Genomic DNA, 7,500 nt, shown 5'->3' on the forward strand with positions numbered 1-7,500 from the left:
TATACATAATGATCGTCATTGCCTTAGAATTTATGAAATTATCAGTAATAATACAGAGTATTGGCACAGATAATCAATATTTTGGGTCGCTGGTAAACTTAAGTGCTCTGAATACGCAGGAGGGTTGTAAATGTTAATGGTTTTTTTTTTCTGCTATTCGCACTATATATAACATCCCGCAGTCACGAGCGAGAGGTTGATTTATTTAGTGAAAAATATCTCTTCTTTTTTAAAAAGGTAAGGAGGTATTTCGGAGAAAGGGATTCTTTAAAAGTTATTTCTAGAACTTTGGACCAGTTCCACTGAAGTTCTACATCTAAATTAAAGTTCTGTCTATATTCAGATCTCTTTTCGTATCCCCACTTTGTAGGTGCAATTCTTATTCATGGGGATTTATGCCTGCAGTGTGTGCGATTCTGAAAATTTAATTTTTTTGGGGTGAAAAAAACTAATTCCATGTCATTCGATGTCACGAACGCTTGCCACCTAATTGACTGCTATGTTTTTCTCATTAGCTTAAAACTGATTTCATTACACATTTCCTGCAGTTTTCAACCCAGAAGTTACTTCTAGACGTTTAAAAACATCTGAATTGCCACTGATTCAGTATTGGAAACGCTTGACTTCCCAAGAGTCTAAATCATTTGTTTCCAAGCGTGGAAACTAGCTTCGCTTAACTCATTCAACCCGACGAAAAACTTCGGGCGTCAAGTCTGAAAATCGTAATCAAAGGGTCACACCTACACAACAAAGATTTCGTTTCAGGAATCTGTTAACTTAAGTCTGCCGGCCCTTCTATGGATTTTTACACCTGTGACCACTTCTGGAGTATTATACGGGTATGATCTCCAATGCTATGTAATCATTTTCATTTGCTAGGGGTCACCAGGCAGACGAAGGAGAATAGCATTGACTATTGTAAGTCCTTGAAGGTTTTGCTCGTTAACCTTCTACTTTTTCAAGTTTCACAACTTTGGCACCAATGAGATAAAAGGGAATTTTTCCTTTCACTGGTTGGTGTGAATACATTTTTTTTTTAATTTCTAAAAGAAATCCTGTTCGTATAAAAAGATAAAACTTTCTCCTCCCTTTCACTCAACATGACATTTCTTGGCATCACTGAATATTTCTGACAATTCCCTGACAAATATCCATGCAGTTTACTGTTGAAAAATTATCTCGAATTCCAAACAGAATCGAACATGATCACTACACACTTTTTTTTCCAGCAAACGATACAAAGGACATCGTTAACACATCTCTGCCAACACAGTAGCCAGATTAATACATTCACACTTCCATCAAAAGCTCAAAGGAAAGATGAGTCCGCACTTTTTCTTAACCGTCACTTGTACCCACCACTCTCCTCCTTCCTGCCATCCATCAGATCTTTAATCATAATTCTTTCTATTGGCGCGTCCATCACCTTCATCACGCCCCTTCTCTCAGGCCTGAAGGCTGCAACAATACGTCTTTGATAAAACGTCTCCTGAGTCTGTTAACTCCATCGTGAACCAACACTCCATGCTTGTCAAACACCGAGAGCACTTTCTCTCTCTTTCTCCTTTCCCTTCCTTATTTCTATGTTTATTAGGATTCAAGCAGCATCATTATTGCCATTTCCCGTTTCCTTTCAAGCTCCCGTTTTGGATCCGTTTTCATCATCTCTTAGGAAATGTGTTTTCTCGAATACAATTAAGCGTTTTGTCGATCTGTTATGAATTAAACTATATTCTATAAATTATAGTGAACGAAATACTGCGGATGTCTGTGTGTGTGAGAGTGTGAATGAGCGTGTCCATGTACGTGAGTGTGGGCGTAAGGTGGGGGCAGGTGTGGGCTGGAGGACGCATGAGAGGTGTGGGAAGGATGAGATGCTAAAGACGGATGAGAAGGATGGGATGGGTGAGTGAGACGGGCGTAACTGTGCTCAGAAGCCCTAGTGGGACCCCGGTCTCCAGAATACGGATCGGAATACGCCGGTTCCGGATATGAGTCCGGATACGAATCCGGATAAGGGCTCGGATACTGGTCCTTATAGTTGTTTGTGTGAGGTCCCCTCAGTGTGTTGCCTGGGTATCCGGTCACCTCCTATAATAAAAGAAAAAGATATCAGTCAGTCAATGCACATCTCATTAGCGCCAATAGTCAATTCAATCGATATCATTTCAATGCTTTATGTTAAGATTATCATATAGCGAAAATATTATCTAACTGCAACATAAGCTAAAATTACTGGGATATCTATAAGTTATCATTCATAAATAGATACAGATAAGATTTACAATGTCAAGGTTATATAAAATTACTTAAGTTTAATAAGGTAACAAAATTGTATTTGAAACAACAGGAAGTTAATACCCCTTTCCATGGAGAAATATTAAAAGTCAAGATACGATTCTCCTCATTATTATTATTATTATTATTATTATTATTATTATTATTATTATTATTAGTATTAGTATTATTACTAGATAAGCTACAACCCTAGTTGGAAAAGCAAGATGCTATAAGCCCAAGATCTCCAACAGGGAAAATTAGCCAAGTGAGGAAAGGAAATAGGAAATAAATAAACGATATATGAAGTAATGAAAATTAAAATGAAATATTTTAAAAACATTAACAACGTGAAAACAGATATTTGATATATAAACTATAAAAGGACGTATGTTTATAAAGACCTCATCATACAATTTCGTAATGAAATTGCCGGTTTCAATTACCAGTTTATTAAATTTCACTCATTTGATAGTGTTTATCTCACCTGATAGACAAGGTCAGGTGGGCGTGGCAGGTGACCGTGGGAGTCTGGGTTGAGAGGAGCCAGTGCGGAGGTGTCGTCTCCTTTTAGCACGGGCGTGGGTGGTGATACGCCCATGGGCTTATCTGGGGTGGCTTTTCGCATCTGTGAGTGGGAATCAATGCATGTTATTATAAGAAAATATATAAGAAGTACATAAACTATAGACAAGAAACTGCATATGAAGTGTATTGATTTGACAAGAACATAAGAACTGTATTAATATTAGAGGTAAATCTTATATGGGTTGAGAAAGGAAAGGCGGAATGAATTAATTTACATAATAAATTATACTTGAAATGTATTAATTTGATACAAAAATACATATATAAAATTTAAATATCAAGTTTCAATTTGATGATACATAGAATTAAAAAAATACATATATAAAATTTAAATATCAAGTTTCAATTTGATGATACATAAAATTGAAAAAATACAAAATATTATACATTGAAAATGAACTACAGGCATTATATAGATGTAGATGTGAATTTCAGAATATTTATAGAATAGATTTAATTTATGGGAAATAATCTAAATTATCTTTATATTTCAGAAACCGAAAATAAGGTCAGTCACATAAATAGGAATTACTGAATTTGAAAAAAAAAGATCAGATTCTGAGAGTGAATTGTGTATAAAAGATTGGTCACCCCGTTCAATTGTTGAGTCCGTAAACATAAGTTTTTATAAACTTTGAACATTTATTGTTCTTCTACGAGAACAGTTAACTTAGATACCCAAAGACTACAATATCAACTCTGCAAATTAACACGTACTTACTCAGACTTACTTTGAAAATTAAAGCATATATGTTTCGACTACTTAGAGCGATTGTTCGGGACATTTTCCCCCACCATAAGGTTAAATTTCGAGCTCATTTTGCTATATTTTTTTTTAATTGCTCTAACAGGCTTAATTTTTGTTCTAGAGAGGTCAGGTTGGTCTCATTCTTTTGGAAAATGCCTGAAGATTCTCAAAAAATTATCAAAAAATATGTAAAATATGTAATTAACAGTGTTTTGCAAGAACGTACCGGTACGTCCTTTGGGGGTGAAAGGGTTAACAAATACTTCATTAGCTCCCTTAAGTAATAACAAATGCGTAATTAATAAGAAAAAATATTTATATATGTAGCACGAATTCAAAGTCACCAAGATGTTTTATTTCCTCTGCATAAACACGCCTTTCATTTGCATTTCCTTGGCAAATGCTAATATAGTATTTGCCCAAAGAACGGCTTAATTAAGAACACCAATATTGTGTTAATAAAGGGCTTGCTGTAAAGCAAGTAATAGATTACTGAGGAAAGAGGGGAAAAAAAAGAAGCAGAGAGGCGAGCTAATTTCAAATGTACAGAAAATGTTTCCACAGGTTAATTACATAGTTCGCTTTTTTTTACCTGCTTACTGAATATTCAATCCTTATTGTAATGATCAGCTCAAGTTACTAAATGTTACCACCCTTTTTTTATTTCCTTTTTTTTCCTTTTTTTTGCGTGCAGTTTTTGCTTTCTTTTTGGATTATTATCTTTTATTTCTCTTTTTGTAATTGTACCTCATTTGGCCCTTTTTCTGTTTTTATTTTACACCGAAAGTACATCATTGGATAATTTTATTCTTTATTTTTTTTTCTATTTTCCGTTTTCTTTATTATTTTATTTGATATAGTTTGTTCTTTTATATTTGTTTTAACATGGGTTCATTAGCAGTGTTCTCGTTCTCTTCGTTTCTTTTTACTTTTTTCTATTTTTACAACAGCAATTGTTTAATCTTTCTCTATTATGTTACCACCTTTTTTTTCCTCTTTTTAATTTATTTTTGCGTGCAGTTTTTGCTTTCTTTTTGGATTATTATCTTTTATTTCTCTTTTTGTAATTGTACCTCATTTGTCCCTTTTTCTGTTTTTATTTTACACCGAAAGTACATCATTGGATAATTTTATTCTCTATTTTTTTTTCTATTCTTGGTTTTCTTTATTATTTTATTTGATATAGTTTGCTCTTTTATATTTGTTTTAATATGGGTTCATTAGCAGTGTTCTCGTTCTCTTCGTTTCTTTTTATTCTTTCTATTTTTACAACAGGAATTGTTTAATCTTTCTCTAATGAAATGCAGGTTTTTTCTAATCAACCGTTCTCAGTTTTTATATTGGAATTACTCCAATAAATAAATGGTTTTTCTTCTGAATTTCTTTATTTTGTATAATTTTAATGGCCAACTTTTTCATTTGATTTGAATTACTTAAACTTATGTAATATAATAACATCATTAAAAAATATTTAAATTCATTCCATATTTTCCAATTTACTCATATGTTATGATGAAATGAACACATACTATTGGTTTATTTTTATATTTCACGTCTACCTCTTCCGCTCTTGAGTTTATGTAATGAAATGTCATTCATTATTAATTGCTACATTATTTTTCATCGACGTATAAAAGGTATTATGGAAAGCTGCTGATTGAATTGAATCCTTACAACTTCCGATAACAAATGATGCGATGGAAGAGTCAAATGGAATACAAGTTGATCATTGGTTTCTCCTAGAAAAAGCCAAGTAAGGGTAAGGGGAAGTGGAGCGTAATAAAATGTGTAACTGCTAATTATACATTATTCAAAAGTCTTAATGAAGTACCGAAGACTTCAGAAGTGTTGGGTTAGAGAACACACACAGACATACACACACGCATAGATATACATTATATATATATATATATATATATATATATATATATATATATATATATATATATATAATATATGTATATATATACTTATTTATTTATACTGTGTATATATATATATATATATATATATATATATATATATATATACATATACATACATATATATATATATATATATATATATATATATACTGTATATATATATATATATATATATATATATATATATATATATATATATATATACATACAGTAGTGTTGGGTTAGAGAACACACACAGACATACACACACAGACATACACACACGCATATATATACTTATTTATTTACACTCTGTATATATATATATATATATATATATATATATATATATATATATATACATACATATACACATATATGTGGGTGTGCGCGTATGCGTGCACGCGCGCCCGAGATTGTTTGTGAACATATACATCAAATAACATCATTATGTTAAAGGCAATACATTTACTATGAATGAAAACGCGAGAAAGCCAACTCAAGTTTGTTCCTATAGTTTGTTCGTGAAAAGGAAACTTAGAATAGACTTGTGGAGAAAATTAAGGGGGAGACGAATCTTTAATTATATCTCGGGAGACTTGTGCAATAAGACTAACACCGTCTGGCTAAGAGCGATAAGACTTTTTTTTCCCATTTTCATATAAACGGGGAAACTGATAAAGAGTGGGAATAGGGTGACGGGAAGATCAAGGGGTAGAAGAGGATGGAATAGGAGGCAGGGAGAAGAGAGAATAGAATAAAATGGAAAATGACTATGTAATAACATTCAGGAGTTCGATAAGTTTTGCCCCAAAATGTCATTGCACACGACATCAAGCATTGCCTCATACTATCGGTTATGGGTAAATTGTAGTACTTTTGTCTTCGTTATTCATAACTGTATATCAGTATTGAAAAACAGTTTTTATATATTTATTATATATAAATTTTTAGTATTATTTTCAAAATTTCGAAAATTAGAAACACTGCAAGTTTTACTCCTTTTGCTAAATCCAGATTTGTACAATAACATTCTATAAATTATCGACATCGTGATCCCTTGGTTGCAACTCTCTCTCTCTCTCTCTCTCTCTCTCTCTCTCTCTCTCTCTCTCTCTCTCTCTCTCTCTCTCTCTCTCTCTCTCTCTCTCTCTTTTGTAATTAAAGTTGAAATCTTTATACATGAATGCTATGTAGTGTCATGTAATTTCCTTCAGTCGAGTCTTCGGCCAATAACTTACAACCTTTGCATTATTTTTCATCCTTATTTAGTTCTTTAGTTGCTAGAAAACAACGCAGTCAGTGGTATATAAACACAATTCATTATTTTTACTGTTGTTATTATTATTATTTTTATTATTATTATTATTATTATTATCATCATCTTGCTGCTGTTTTGGTATATTTGCAATCATTGTGTGTAAATACCTTAGCTAAACATAATTCATTATTTTTACTGTTGTTGTTATTATTATTATTATTATTATTATTATTATTATTATTATTATTATTATTATTATTATTTTTATTATTATTTTGTTATTGTTATTATTACAGTATTATTAATAATAATAGTAATAATAATACATATGCATCATTGCCCATATGTTAATGCTGAAACAAAACCGTAAGCTGTAATAAAGATACGTTACACAACGGAATTAATTCCATTCTACTTATTTCAAGTAAGGTCGAAGGTGAACGAGCATTACAGCTCTGTTAGTTAATTATTTCGTGTATTTCTCACGTCAGAATTCTTAAAAAGCGTTTCGAAATACTTCAAATTACTCGAGAAATATAGTTTGTGAGGAGGAGGACGTTAAATAATAATATGAATGTTTATTGATACCATCGCTTTTAGTTCACTTTTTTCAGTTTTTTTTATTCATCGTGTAATATAGTATGTTTTTTTTTTTTTTTTTATTTCTCCTCCGAGTTTATGAAAATAAAATTGTCTGTTTCCCTGTTTATGAAAATAAAATA

At 31.6% G+C, this 7,500-nt stretch overlaps 1 pseudogene; it reads right to left on the bottom strand.

Moving 5' to 3' along the window:
* Positions 1 to 7,500, bottom strand: part of LOC137646636 (fibroblast growth factor receptor-like 1) — a 41,056-nt pseudogene that overhangs the window by 161 nt on the left and 33,395 nt on the right.

The sequence above is a fragment of the Palaemon carinicauda genome, chromosome 9 (assembly GCF_036898095.1).
Source record: "Palaemon carinicauda isolate YSFRI2023 chromosome 9, ASM3689809v2, whole genome shotgun sequence".
NCBI lineage: Eukaryota > Metazoa > Arthropoda > Malacostraca > Decapoda > Palaemonidae > Palaemon > Palaemon carinicauda.